Consider the following 16560-nt stretch of genomic DNA (forward strand, 5'->3'; position numbering starts at 1 on the left):
ATAATTCCATTATTTTTATTCATAATATTTTTAATTGGAATTTGTCTAGTTTTTACTTAATTATTTACAGATAAAAGCAGTGAAAAAAGCTACAAAAGAAGAAGCCATGAAAGCCATATTTTTAAGCCTTTCAGCCGAGCCACATGAGCTAGAGGGAAAGCCGCGTCAGCCGAGCTGAGCCACTGTCTTTTCCTTCCGCGTGGGACCCTTCAATTCGAATTAGCAAAAGCAATGTCCCCTTGCATAATAGGGATTCCAAACATTCATGATCTGGATGTGAATGAGTCGAATTACTTATCCATCGGTCTATTAGTGAACTATCTCTCCAGGGATTGTGGGATGTAAAAATGCATCGGTAGGGGAGTGTTCCGCCTAGAGGGAAGCACCCGCGCGAGCAGTGGTAGACGAAGCGGAAGCGAGAATGTCAGCTTGAGTAACGCAAACATTGGTGAGAATCCAATGCCCCGAAAACCTAAGGCTCGCTTCCCGACTCTTCCTCGTGCGCGTCACCAGCACGCCTTCTCTCACCGCGTGTGTTTCTTCCACGCAGCCATCAGCGCGTGTCTAACTCCTCAGCAGCGTGGGTCTCGCGTCTGTAGCCATCAGCCTGCCTTCCTCTCCACGTGTGACAGCTGTCTTCTGCGGACCCCGCGCCTGCTCACGCCAACACACTTCCTCCACTCTGAGCGTGACACATGGCGCGTTTTCTCCTCACTGCCAATCAAGCTTCGACACGTGTCCCTCCTGTGCTGAATCCGAATTCCTTCCCCAAAAATCAGAGCAAATTACCAGATTTCTTCCCCAAATTTCATATATGATTTCTCTAAATTTATGTGTAATTTTATTTTGTTTCCCTTTCTTTTATAATTTTCTATTTTTATTGTTTGTTTCCTTATTTGACAGGCAACCTCTGAACACTATAAATAGAGGGGTTAGCCTAAGGTTTTTGAAAGCTTTTAATATTCAGTTTTCTGTCGTCTTGTTGTCAGTCTCATATTTTCTCTCTAAAACTTGTGAGAATGTTTTGCAAGCTAGGCTAGAGTTCTTTTGATAAGGTTAGAGATATGCTGTTGAGTGACCCAATTCAGAGTTTTGATTCCTTGTGCTGTAAAGTTTAACATCTAAATGAATTAAATCTCATTTATTTTTCTATTACTTTTCAAAATATTGTGTGCCAATTTTTATATAAGTTCAGTCACGCTTTTCTTATGTAATTTTGTCATGCATTGTTTTGTTATTCAAATTATTTTGTAAATTGTCTTTTACTGCAATATTGTCAAATTGATATATTGTCGATTTTAGATAACTTGTAATAATAATATTTTCAGAGTCAACATAGAGATTTAATTTATTCGATTCTTTTATATTGTGAATCAAAACTTGGATTGGTGAACGAAATATTAGGGATTCTCGACACCTTACCATTTTTACTATTGAATTTTCTTCATATAAATTCCCTCATTTCTTTTTATTTGCAACAAAATCTCAAAAACTATTCTTTTTCTTTAATTCACTTTTCTCTAACGCTTTTATTCTGTTAGTCTTTCTTGTTATTTTGTTATCTCTCTGTGGATACGACCGCCCTTCTGTGCTACAATTGACCGCTTGTGAACATCACTTTTGGGCGTTAATCACCAACCATAGGGTTTCGTGGTAGAAGGCCAAGAGCATAAAGTCTGCAAGCTACAGAGATCCAATTATGGGTTGAAGCAAGCTTCTAGATTATAGAACATCCGATTTGATGATGCTGTAAAGTCTTATAGATTTGATCAAAACCAAGATGAGCCACGTGTTTACAAGTATATAAAGGACAAGAAAGTGGTCTTCCTAGTTCTTTAAGTAGATGATATTCTACTCATTAGAAATGATGTAGAATCTATGAGCAACATAAAGGAATAGTTAGCCAACCAATTCTAAATGAAAGATTTGGGGTAGGCAAGCTATGTTCTTTGGATCAAGATCATTCAAGATCACAAGAGGAGGATGTTAGCGTTGTCTTAAGCATCGTACATTGACAAAGTGCTTGTCAGATTCTCAATGCAGAACTCCAAGAAAGGGAATTTACTTTCTAGGCATGGTATTCACCTCTCTAAGGAGTAATGTCCTAAAACTCCTCAAGAGGAAGAGGACATGAGAGGATATCCGTATTCATCTGCAGTTAGGAGTCTCATGTAGGCCATGATGTGTACTAGGCTGGATATCTGCTACTCAGTGAGAGTAGTCAGTCGCTACCAGTCCAACCCAGGATTGGATCATTAGGTTGCGGTGAAATACATTCTCAAGTATCTTAGGAGAACGAGAAACTATATGCTTTTTTATTCTGAAGAAGATCTATCTCTCACCGAATACACAGATTCTAATTTTCAGTCATATAAGGATGGTCGACAGTCAACATCCAGATCTGTGTTCACTCTTAACGGAGGAGCTATGGTATGGAGGAGTGTTAAGTAAAAGTATGTTGCTGACTCTACCATGGAAGCTGAGTATGTTGTAGCTTTTGAAGCTGCAAAGGAAGCTACATGGCTTTGTAAGTTCTTGATTGATTTGGAAGTTGTTCCATATATGCATCAGCCGATTAAAATGTATTGTGACAACAATGGAGTAGTAGCTAATTCTAAAGAACCGAGAAGTCATAAGAGTGCAAAGCATATAGAGAGGAAATGTCAACTAGTACGAGATATTGCCGCTAAACGTCTTTGATAGACATCTTGAAGGCTTTGGGATTAGGGACATGTCACGCCTACTTTAGGACAAGTGGGTGATTGTTAAGAAAAGTGTCCTTAAAGCATGAGATGTAATAAGCATATTTGATTGTTTGATTAATAAAATAGTTATTCATTATTTATGTGTATGTATTATTGAATACTATATATAATTATTATTGTAATAAGCATAAAAAATTTCGTGATTGTTTATGTAAACTTAAATATTGTATATAAGTATTATATACGAGAGGATAATATTTAAGGATAATAATCGAGACGATGTTCGTAATGAATTTAATTAAAGTTTCATAATCTTTAATTAAAACATTACTAATACATGTCATTCTCATTAAGAATGGAATGGTGTTATCCTCATCATTAATATAGAGAGATATTGAATAGTGTATTATGCATAATGAGACTATGTAGATTTGGAACACAAACACAATTTGATTTTTTAATAATTTCCGTTAGATATAGAAAATCAAATTTGAGTCTAACGATAGTCATATCTAGAATGATCTTAATCCCGAGTTGTTAGTAAACTCCTATTTATGGATTCATGTTCTTTGATTTACTCGGTACAGATTTCTAGATCCTAATATAATATGGAATCCATTCCTTTTTCTTTTTCTTTGAAGAAGTGGATAAATAATTCCCTTAAGGGTTGATTCGGTACTTAAATAAGTAATGAGCTCGTATTCATGAATGTGTTTTATAAATATACTATTCATTAGAGAATTAATGGTACTCAAGGATAAAGATATAATTAAAGAGGTTAGCGGATTTTACTTATCTCTAATTATGAATTATTTATGAAGGATTGATCTATATGTAGTGACTATATCAAATGGACATTGATCTATATGTAGTGACTATATCAAATGGACATTTCAAGTTCTTAGAAGTAAATTATGTTTATAATTTCAAGTGTGCAATTCCAAGTTTTTAGTGGAGTAACTTTTAGAATTAATAGAATTAATAAATTAAGTAAAGAGTTTAATTAATTATTAATTTTATTGGAGCTCAGAATTATAGGTTCATTATTCCCCCCCCCCGTCATCCTTGTATTATTTGCAAGACAAAATGAATTAATAGGATTTTATTTCACTCGTGAAGAATTAATTATATATTAAATAATGTGATTATTTAATTATTTTGTCACACACTGTAGTGGGACTACAAGGGGCGTGTGACACTAGGAAAAATCTCATTGGGATTTAGTTGTTTGCTCTCCAAGTAATCCAATTTACTTGTTTGACAAGTTTTCTAATTAAATTCAGAAAGGAAAGTAAAATGTTACTTTATTTGGAATTGAATTTAAGCTAAAATTGGAAACTAGATTATGAAGGAATTTTCTCCTTCCTTCTTAAGAGATGGCCAGCCACCCTATAGAAAACAGGAAGGAATTTTTTATTTCCAAAAGCAAAAGGATACTATATTTTTAATGATATTAAAAATATAGTAGTTACCAATTTCTTATTTGCTTTGCCTACAAGTAAAATGGTTCTCCTAATAGTCTATAAATAGAAGACAATAGGAATTGGAGAAAAGTTTCTTTTTTTTTATCTCCTATTTTTCCCTAGGTTGGCCGAATATCACAAGAGAGAAAAAGAGAAGAAAAGTTCTTTCAATTTTTCTAATTATTTCACATACATGTGTTGACAGTGAAAGAATATAAATTAGCGAGTAATCGTTTCGATAGTTTATACCTTAAGCCTACACTCATCGTCTTGCGATATCAAAGAGTAGACAAGGAAGGCTTAGGTGTTCTAAGAAAGCTTTGGAGCAAGTAACGTTCGTTGACCAGAGACCTCAAGTTATCTTCCTAATCGTTAGCAAGGTATCTATTCTTATAAATTAATGAGATTAATTTATTATTGCATAAATTAATATAATCTATAGCGTATTCAAAAAGTTTTGTCAAAATTTTTTGTTATACACGATACGTACTACCACTCTTCCACACTTTGTAAACGTTTCAAAACCAACACCTACAGTGTCACTATATTCGTGGTAAATGAAATTATCGTTGGCATTAATAATTAAACCCTGATTTTATGTATTTTTCATGTGCATCATACATCATGTTTAATTATTGCCGAAACTATTTTGTTTTATGATATTTATGCACATATAATTAAAATGAATTTTCTATTTATTCTCAGCAATATGTATAATCCTATCATCTCACTACTTGCAGCTGAAAAACTGAATGGAGATAATTAGTTAAGTGAAAAAGTAACATGAACATCTTGCTAATTTACAGTGATTACAAGTTTGTCCTAATGGAGGATTATCTTCCGGAACCCAAGGCAAATGCATCTAAGACAGTTTGAGAAGCTCACGATTGCTAGATCAAAGCCAACAATAAGGCAAAGTACTACATGCTAGCAAGTATGAGCGACTAGAACCACGAGAAGATGGAAACTACCTACGAGAGAATGCAGTCTCTGGATGCCATGTTTGAAGCTCCATCTAACAAGGCTCACCTGGATGCTGTCAGAGCCTTCACCAATGAGAAGATGAAGAATGGTGCTTCAGTACACGTACATGTTTTGAACATGATTGAGCATTTCTATGAGGCTGAAATCAATGGTATAGTCATTGGTGAGGCTACTCGGGTTGGCATAATCTTGGAAAGCCTTTCCCTTCAGTTCTAACAGTTCAAGAACAACTATGTTATGAACAAGATAAACTCGAACTTCAATGAATTGTTAAATGAACCGCAAAACTTTGAGTCTGTTAATAAAGGAAATACCGTGGAAGTAAATGTTGATGTTGTAGAAAGTTCTTCCAAGAACAAGAGGAAGAACTGGAACCAAGAGAGGGGCAAGCAAAAAGGTAAGAATAAGAAAGCAAAAAAGAACGGCAAAGGCTCTGACCATAAACCAAAGGGAAAATGTTTCCACTACAACCAAGAAGGTCACTAGAAAAGACTATAAGAAGTATCTCGAGGAGCTGAAGAAGAAGAATGAGCAAGATAAATATGATTTACTAGTTCTTGAAATATGTTTAGTGGAGGATGATACCTCATCTGAATAGTTGATTTAAGAGTGACTAATCATGTTTGTCTTTCTTTACAGAAGCTTAGCTCTTACAGAGAGCTTGCCGATGGGAATACAAGATGAAAGTGAGCAATGACACAAGAGTTTCGGCAAAAAGAGTGGGAGAAGTTAGACTTCATTTTAGGAATAATAGTTATTTAGTTTTAAACAATGTTTATTTTATTCTAGGAATTAGGAGAAATTTGATTTCTGTTTCTAGACTATTCAAACAATTATTTAAAGTTTCTTTTGATAATGAATTAGTTCATATTTCTTGAAATGGTTTAAATATTTATTCTAGATATCTAGAAAATGGTTATATTTTATTTAAACCTAAGAAAATATTCAAAGTTGCTTTTGATATTTCAAAATATTCAAATATTAAACCTAAGAATATTTCAAATCTTTTGCTTTTGATAATGAACAACTCGCGCTTGACTCACTGCTTAATATTGAAATATTCAAAGTTGTTGAACCTAAGAATAAAAAGCAAAAGATTTCTTATGAAAATAACACATATCTATGGTATCTTAGACTTAGTCACATTAAGCTAAAAGTTAGTGAGCTCCTTATCTGTGCATTTTGTCCGGAAGTAAAGATGACTAAAAGACCTTTCTCTGCTAAAGGTTAAAAAGTTAAAGAACCCCTTGAGTTGATACATTCAGATGTATGTAGACCGTTAAACATCCAAGCACGAGAAGGTTATGAATATTTCATCACTTTTATAGACAATTATTCAAGATATGGTTATGTTTAGCTAATGTAAAGGAAATATGAAACATTTGGAAAGTTTAGAGAATTCTATGCTAAGGTTGAAAATTAGTTAGGCAAACCAGTCAAGGTACTCCGATCGGATAGGGGAGTTGAATACTTGGATATAGAATTCACAAATTATCTGACTGAGAACGGTAGACTCTCGCAGCTTACTACACCTGGAACGCCACAGCAGAATGGCATTACAGAGAGGAAAAATCAAACTTTGATAGACATGATATGATCAATATTAAGTTATTCTTCACTGCCTACTTTGTTTTGGGGATATGCCCTAAGGACTCCTATATATATTCTAAACTTGGTACCATCGAAGTCTATACCTAAGATACCACTAGAGTTGTGGTGTGGTCAAAAACCTAGTTTGAGACACATTCGCATATGGGGATGTCCAACACACGTATTGAAGGTAAAAGAATGGAAAGTTGGAACCTCATTCAGAAGTATGTATATTTATAGGATATCCACAAGGGATAAGAAGAGGTTCATTCTATAGTCCTCAAGATCAAAAGATGTTTGTATTAACAAATGCCAATTTCTGGATGACTATACGACAGATTTCAAGCTCAGGAGCAAAGTTATTTTGGAAGAGTTACTTTCCGATGAGATCAAACCACGACTAAAAACAATTGTTGAAACCAATAGAGATAAGACCACTATTCCTAGCCTAACACCTATGGCACCTCATCATAGTGGGAGTGTAATCAGAGTACCTGACCAGTATACTAGAAAATCTCAGATCGTTCACTGCTAATGACGATAAGAAAGATCCATCAACTTTTAAGTCGGCAATAAAGGACACTGACAAGTAAAAATGGCAACATTTTATGAAACTCGAGATAGAGCCTATGTATTCCAACTCAGTCTGGTAACTTGTAAATCTACTTGAAAGGATAATACCCATCGGGTGACAGTGGATCTTTAAGAGGAAAAGATGAGCGGATGGAAAAATAGAGACTTATAAAGCTATGCTTATGGCTAATGGTTACACCAAGAAATAGGGAGTTGACTATAAGGAAACTTTCTCGCTGGTAGCCATGCTTAAGTCCATTCAGGTATTCCTGGTCATAGCAGCGTATTTCGATTATGAGATATGGCAAATGGATGTCAAGACGACGTTTCTAAATAGATATCTTAAGGAAAGGATTTATATGGACCAGATAGTGGCATTCATAATTAAAGGCTAAGAGCATAAAGTCGGTAAACTGCAAAGATCCATTTATGGTTTAAAGTAGTCTCTAGATTATGGAATATCTGGTTTGATAGGATATTAAGTCTTATGGATTTGATCAAAACCAGGATGAATCATGTGTCTATAAGTACATAAAAGATTAGAAGGTGGTCTTCTTAGTTCTTTACGTAAATGACATTATACTGATTGGGAATGATGTAGAGTCCATAAGTGACATAAAGAAGTGGTTAGCCAACCAATTCCAAATAAAAGATTTAGGAGAGGCAAGCTATGTTCTTGGGATTAAGATTATCCAAGATCATAAGAAAAAGTTGTTGATATTGTCTTAGGCATCGTACATTGACAAGGTACTTGTCAGGTTCTCAATGCAAAACTCTAAAATAGGGAATTTACCTTCTATGCATGATATTCATCTTTCTAAGGAGCAGTGTCCTAAGACTCCATATGAGGAAGAGGATATGAGATGATACCCATATGCATCTACAGTTGGAAGCCTTATGTATGTCATGATGTCTACTAGGCCAGATATCTGCTATGCAGTAGGAGTAGTCAGCCGCTATTAGACCAATATGGGATTGGATCATTGGATTGCGGTGAAATGCATTCTCAAGTATCTTAGAAGAACGAGAAACTATATGATGATATATTACAGAGAAGATCTGTCTCTCACAGGATACACATATTTTGATTTCTAATGAAATAGGGATAGTCAACGGTCGACATCCAAATCTATGTTCACTATAAACAGAGAAGTTGTAGAATGTAGAAGTGTATAGCAAAAGTGTGTTGCTTGCTCTACCATGGAAGTTAAGTATGTTGCAGCTTGTGAAGCGGAAAAGGAAGCTACCTGACACCGTAACTTCTTGACTGATTGATTGGTTTTCACGGTGTATCAAATTTAAAACCTTGCTAAAATGATCACTGATGAGTATAGTGGTTGAGCAAGGATCGTTCCTGCAAAAAAAAATGATATTAATTAATAAGTTATTAATCTTGTTAAATGAAAATATAAATAAGGGGGTTTTAAATAATTAACAAGACTAGATAAAAAGAAAATAAAATAAAAACTTGAAATAAATAAATAAGCAAAATCTTTCTCCACCACAAGATAGTAGAATTATAATGAATGAACGATAATATCTCCAATTTCCTATCAAAACTATCAACTGTAAATAACAACAAGCTTTGTTATCCCAATCTTTTCTTAGTTCGTCGTTAAGCAAAACAAGTTCTTTACTTAATCCTTTTTCCCCCAAACAATCTAGAACAAGCTCTCTAGATTTAATCCAACGAAAGCATTACGATGAGAAAGATAGGTTGATCTAGATAATAATCACATAAGCTTGGATCATTCAACCTAAGTTATGTTTCACATGCAATAATACGAAGCATGTCCACAATAAATAATCACAATTTCTACTAATGATTAAGAAATCAAGACAATTACGGATCAAGACTCCTAATTTAGCAATGGAAAATTCTCAAGTCCTATTTAGTTGTCCACCCAAACAAAACAAGGAAATAATCATGAGCATTAAATTTGGAAGAACATAAACAATCTCAATAGAAATTTTGAAACTAACATCGCAATATCTAATCATAAATCCATGTATAGGGTTTTGAAATCACACTCAATCAAAATAAAACTAAACTAACATAATTAAAAAGAAAATAAAGAGAGAATGTAAGAAGGAACTAGAATAATCTTCAAGAATCTCCTCTTTTTCTTCTTCTTCTTCATTTCCATGACGACACAAAAATAATGATAAAAGCTTCCTAAATCAACCCGAGAGTTACCTATTTACAAATATTGAAGTTGGGGTCAAATAGGGTTAAATTTAGGGTCAAATAGGAGTTTTCTTAGGCATCAAGTCGATAAAAATCCGTAAAATCGCATCATGTACTCATAAGGATGCGCGGGGGCGCCATTTTGTAGCCTATTCTGTCTGGGCAGCGCGAACGTGATGCACAATCACTTTGGTGCGTAGCCTGCTTAGCCATTAGGCTTGTTGGCATCCCTTGATGCTGCAGCGCCCACGATGATGTCTACTTCATGCTTTTACTCCGTTTTGGACCCTTTTATGCTCCAAATTATTTTTTGACCTTCAAAACACCTAAAAAACACAAACATAATTAAAACACAAAAATGCTCAAGAATTAAGCAAGAAAACATAGGAAAATTATTCGTAAAATATTATGAAATTATGTACTTATCATTGATTTGGAAGTTGTTCTAGAGATAATAATTACCGTTAAATATTAAAATTCAAATTGAGTCTACCGATGGTCATATATGAAACGATCTTAATCTTCAGTTATTAGCATACAACTATTTGTTGATTTGTATCTTTTAACTTACTCAATATGGATTTTGATATTCTAAATTATATTCCTTGTATCTTGGAGACATGATGAAGTAAGTAGCTGAGAATATTAATATATAAGATGGAATCCACTCCTTCTTCATTGAAGAAGTAGATAAATAATTCTATTGAGAGTTGATTCAGTACTTGAATAAGTAACGAGCTTGTATTCATGAATTTTTTTATGATTATACTATTCATTAAAGAATCAATAGTACTCTAAGATAAAGATGTAATTAGAGATATTAAGGGATTTCACCTAGCTCTAATTATGAGCTATTTATGAAGGATTGATCTATATATAGTGATTGTATCAAATGGCACTTCAAGTTCTTGGTAGTAAATAATGTCTATAATTTTGAGAGTATAATTCTAAGTCTATAGTGGAGTAACTTTTGAAATTAATGAAATTAATTAATTAAAGAATTTAATTAATTATTAATTTATTAGAGCTCATAATTGTAGGTCTGTGAGTCCCCGCATCGTTCTTATAATATTTACAAGACAAAATGAATTATTAGGAATTAATATCACTTGAAATGAATAATGTGATTATTTAAAATTAATTAATTGTGGAACACACTATGATGGAATCACAGGAGTCCACGTGCCCAGCACATGGAGGTGCAGGGGGGCATGTGGCACAGGAAAGAATCTCTCTGGGATTCAATTACTTTTTCTCCAAGTTATCCAATTTACTTGTTTGACAAGTTATCCAATTAAATTCAAAAGGAAATTCAAATTTGACTTTATTTGAATTTAAATTTGAGTCAAAATAGGAAACAGGATAAAGGAGGAAATTGTGTCCTCCTTCTTGCGTGTAAGACACCAACCACAAGGAGACTATCCCTGTGGTAGCCTGCCATATAGGGATAGAGAGAGAATTTTGTTTCTAAAATTAAATAGGAAACTATATTTAAAATATGTGTGATATCTAATCTTTATATTGCTTTACCTTGAAGATAAAGCTAAAGAGTTATCCTATGACTCTATAAATAGGAGGAAATACAAAATTAGAGAACATAATTTTTGCTGCTCTTCCTTTGGTATAGGCGTGCACTATAGAGAGAGAAAAGAGAAGAAAAGCTCTTCTATTCCTAGTTCTACCACATACATGCGCTGATATTGGTAGAAGACAAATTAGTGAGTGATCGATTCCTTTAGTTCTATATTAGACCCCACACTCTAGGTCTTGCAGGTTTCGAGAACTAAGCGAGGAAGATTCGAGTTTTCCTAGATAGCTTGGAGTGAGGATTGTTCATGGTTAAAACTCAAGTTATCGACCCAATCGTTCGCTAGATAAATAAATTAATTAATTAGATTAACATAATCTATATGAGTATTGTAAAAGTTTTATGAAAATTTTTGTTATACACGATATGCACTTATTGCTTCCGTATCCGAAATCGTTTTGGGAACCAACACCCCTTATCTCTCTTTCTCCCTCCCTTTCATTTCAATCTCAAATCAGATTACCTCTTTCAATCTCAAACCAGATGACATTAGTCGATTGCTGAAATGAAAACTCTGGGAAAGGTAAAGCACCAAAATCTAGTCCCTTTGCTCGAGCTCTATTGGTGAGGAGATGCTCTTTGTTTATGAGTAGAAGGTGAATCTGATTAGCAAAAATCTCAAACCAGATCTATGCTCAAGGCTCCAATCGAGGGACAACTACGATGGTGGAGGTCTGGGAGGGTGGCGAACACGCGATGGTGGGGCTGCGATGGTAGGGGCCCATGACGTTGATGAACCGTGACGGTGAGGGCCTACAGTGGTGAGGGGCCATGACGGTGGGCCTGTGATGTTTGGGGCTTGTGATGGTGGAGGGCTTGAGATCTCCTGTGGTGAAGAGAGGGATAGTGTGGTGTGTTGGGAGTGTTCATAGCAATTTAATTAAAGTTCATAATCTTTAATTAAAACATTATTAATATATGTCATTCCCATTTATAATGGAACAATGTTATCCGCACTGTTAATATGACGATATCTTGAATGAGTGTATTACGCATAATGAGATTATGTGGAACAAGGACACAAATACAATATGAATTTCTGATAATTTCTGTTAAGTATAGAAATTTCAATTGAGTTTATTGATGGTCATATATAAAATGATCTTAATCCTGAGTTCTTAGCAGACTCCTATTTATGGATTTGTGTCTTTTAATTTACTCGGTACGGATTCTGAGATCCTGAATCATATTCTTTGTATTTTGGAGACATGATGAAGTAGGTAGTCAAAAATATTATTATACGAGATAGAATCCATTCCTTTTTGAGAAAGAAGTAGATAAATAATTCTCTTTATGGTTGATTCGGTACGTGGACTAGTAGGAGCTCCGATTCATGAATGTGTTTTATGAATCATTGTCCATTAGAGAATCTATGGTACTCAAAGATAAAGATGTAATTAAAAAGGTTAATGGATTTCACCTAGCTCTAATTATGAATTATTTATGGAGGATTAATCTATATGTAACAACTACATCAAATGGACACTTCACAGTTTAGAAGTAATTTATGTCTATAATTACGAGAGTGCAATTCTAAGTTTATAGTGGAGTAACCGTTAGAATTATTAGAACTCAAAATTATAGGTCTATAAGTCATCGCGTCGTCCTTGTAATTCTACAAAACACTAAAGGCAAAATGGAAATTTTAGAATTATGGAATTCAAAAAATGATGCCAAAGGATAATTAATTGATAATTAATTATAAATTAAATAATGTGATTATTTAAGTTTAAATTTAAATTTTGAAACACACATGTGAATGTGGTTTATAGTGGCGTAACTATTAGAATTAATAAGATTAATTAATTAATTAAAGTGTCTAATTAATTATTAATTTTATTGCAGCTCAAAATTATAGGTCCATGAGTCCCCGCGTCGTCCTTGTAATTCTACAAGACACTTAAGGGTAAAATAGGAATTTTAAAATTACAGAATTCTAAAATCAAACACTCAACGATAATTAATTGATAATTAATTATTATTTAAATAATGTGATTATTTAAGTTTAAATTTAAATTTTGAAACACACATGTGAATGTGTTCATATAGTGTGAATGCACAGTATAGTGTGAATCCCTTTGGGATTCAGTTACTTGCTCTCCAAGTTATCCAATTGACATATTTGATAAGTTGTCTAATTTGAAATTCAAATTGATTTAAGTTTGACTTTTGGATCGCTTATGTGAAGGTGTTCACATAGTGTGAACGTAATGCACAGTGTGAACACATCTAGAATTATCCATTCAAACTTATTTGATAAGTTGTTCAATTTTGAATTCAATTAATTTAAGTTTGACTTAAATTGGAATTTGAATTTAAGTCAAAATTGAGCTGCAGGATAAAGAATGATTTTCTCTTCCTTCCCTATCTGATATTGGCGCCTACACAGGGATAAGATCCCCTATGAAGGGCCGGCCATAATGGATAAAATGGAAGAGAAAATTTTGTTCCAAATTCAAATAGGAGATAATTAACAAACTTTATCTTAGAGATAAAGATTGGATTCCTTCTAGAAGTTTGACTTCTACTCTATAAATAAAGAGATAGTAGAAAATTGTGAGACACAATTTTTGCTCTTATTTTCATAACACGTCGTGCATGTGTTAATGTTCGTGAAAAACTTGAGTGTTTATTTGCTAATCCCATTTTGTTTCATATGCGCCCACACACACGTCTTCGTAGATTTTAGGAATTGACGAAAAAGATTCTGGTGTTCTAAACTAGCTTGGAGCAAGGAACATTCGTCGACAAAGAACTCTAGTTATCGACCTAATCGTTTGTTAGGTATATAAATTAATTTGATTAATCTGCTCGTGCATAAATTAATATAATATATAGAGTATCTCAAAATTTTATGAAAATTTTAGAGATAGTAGAAAATTGTGAGACACAATTTTTGCTCTTATTTTCATAGAGTGGCTAGTTTTCACAAGGGTTGTGAGAGGAAATTTTTTCTTCAGAAATTCCACGTCGTGCATGCGTTAGTGTTTGTGAAAATTCTTGAGTGTTTTTGTTTCAGGTGTGTCCACACACACGTCTTCATAGATTCAAGGAATTGACGAGGAAGGCTTGGGTTTTCTAAACAAAGTATTGGAGCGAAGATTATTCGAGGTCAAAGAACTCAAGTTATCATCCTAATCGGTTGCTAGGTATAATTTTTAATCTGGTTCTTAATAAATAAATTAATGGGATTAATGTATTTATGCATAAATTCATATAATCTATAGAGTATCTCAAAGGTTTTATGAAAATTTTTATTATACACGATCCACTACTCACACGCTTCCACATCCGAATTCGATTCGGAAACCAACATTTGGAACTTTAGAGCTTTAAAAAAACAATAGTAGTGTGTCATAAAAGTCATCTAAAATTTATTCTAAAAAAGGTTAGCTAAAAGTTTTGTCCAATTAAGAAACATAGTCCATGCTTCTTATTTTTTATTTATTGATAATCTATATTCTTTTTTTAATTTTGGGAAAATCTCTATGGTAGAGTAAGGTTTTTTGCTCCACCAATGGGGTAAGTATTTTCAATTGTTGGATTAGTTTTTTAACGGTCATATTGATGCATGTCCGTATTAAAAATTTATAGCGCGTCACATAAAACTACTCTTAATATAGATCTGACCGTTAAAAAATTAGTCTAACAATAAAAATATTTGCCCCACCAATAGAGCAAAATAGCTTGCTCCACCATAAAAACTCCCTTATTTTTGCCTTAAAATCTAAGTTCCTTACTTTCTTTCATCATTTGTCCATGATAATCCATGTTTCCTCATTTTGTTTCAAGTTTAATTTAATATCTTTCATACCTTGAACTTTTATATGAACGACGTATATGGTTTTTTAATCTACAGGTTAAGGTTTTTATTTTTTCAATTTTAACATACCCTAATTTTGAATTCAAAAATGGTGTCCCAAAGGGGGTTGGACTTGGGCCTAGAGTGGAGCTCATCATTATTCCGGGCTCAATTATGCCGAGCTGCCTATCAAGTACGACTGATAAGTGCATGAAAATGCATCATAAATACTGCTTTTGATTTATATAATATTAAAATATTTAAGCTTTAATTAAACAATTCCATTATTTTTATTGAGACTATTTTTTAATTGGAATTTGTCTAGTTTTTGCTTAATTATTTATAGATGAAAAGCAGTGTAAAAAGCTACACAGAAAGAAGCCATGAAAGCCATGTTTTTAGCCAACCTAAGTTAACCAGCCGAGCCAAAGACAGAGAGAGCCGCACCACTCCTCAGCTGAGCCAGTAGAGTGGACCCCGCCAGTCAGTGCAAAAATCTGAGCCAGCTTCTTCACCCCATCTCGCACCGTGCGCGTCACTAGCACACGATACCTCAGAGCGCGCGTCTTCACTCCGCACGATGTTAAGCGTGTCCCAACTCTCTTCCGTGTGGGTCCTACAGCTGCTCAGTGCCAGCTGACCAGCCATTCTTCATGAGCCAGCTGTCCACGCGGGCCACTTTCTCTCTTCGCCTGCCAGTGCTCTTTTCTTCTCTGCACGCAACACGTGGCAATTTTATTCCCTTCCTCCAACTGAGCTTTGGCACGTGTCCACTGAGTACTGAAGCCGGATTTCTTCTCCACAAATTGCATGATTTTCTCCTCAAATCATATATCTGATTTCTCATAATTTATGTGTAATTTTATTTTCTTTCCTCTTCTTTTGTATTTTTTCATTTTTGATTATTTGTTTCCTTATTTGACAGGCAACCTCTAAACACTAGAAATAAGGGAGTTAGCCTAAGGTTTTTGTATGTTTTTCATATTCAGTTTTCTGTCGCCTTGCTGTCACTCTCATATTTTCTCTTTAGAACTTGTGAGAATGTTTTGCAAGCTAGCTAGAGTTCTCTTGGTGAGGTTAGAGATGAACTTTTGTTAGCGACCCAATTTAGGTTTTGATTCCTTGTGCTGTAAAGTTCAATATTCAAATGAATTAAATCTTATCTATCTTTCATTTATTTTTTAAAATATTGTGTGCTAATTTTTTATGAGTTCAGTCACGCTTTTCTTATATAATTTTGTCATGCACTATTTCATCATTCAAATTATTTTACAAATTGTCTTTTACTGCAATATTGTCAAATTGATATATTATCGATTTTGGATAACTTGTAATAATAATATTTTCTGAGTCAACATAGAGAATTAATTTGTTCGATATTTTTATTTTGTAAATCAAAACTTCAATTGGTGAATAAAACATTAGGGATTCTCAACACTTCACTATTTTCACTACTGAATTTCCTTCACACAAATCTTCGAGGAAAGAACATAAAATTACACATAAATTATAATGTTACACGCTGTCAAACAAAATGTTACATGTCCGTAACAGCTATGTTACATGCCTATCTCATAGGGGAAGGGAGGAAAAAATTGTATTCTCTAATTTTCTATTGCCTCCTATTTATAGAATACTAGGAGGACCCGTTTACTTTAACTTAAAGG

The sequence above is a fragment of the Morus notabilis genome, unplaced genomic scaffold (genome assembly GCF_000414095.1).
Source record: "Morus notabilis unplaced genomic scaffold, ASM41409v2 Scaffold783, whole genome shotgun sequence".
In the NCBI taxonomy this organism is placed as follows: domain Eukaryota; kingdom Viridiplantae; phylum Streptophyta; class Magnoliopsida; order Rosales; family Moraceae; genus Morus; species Morus notabilis.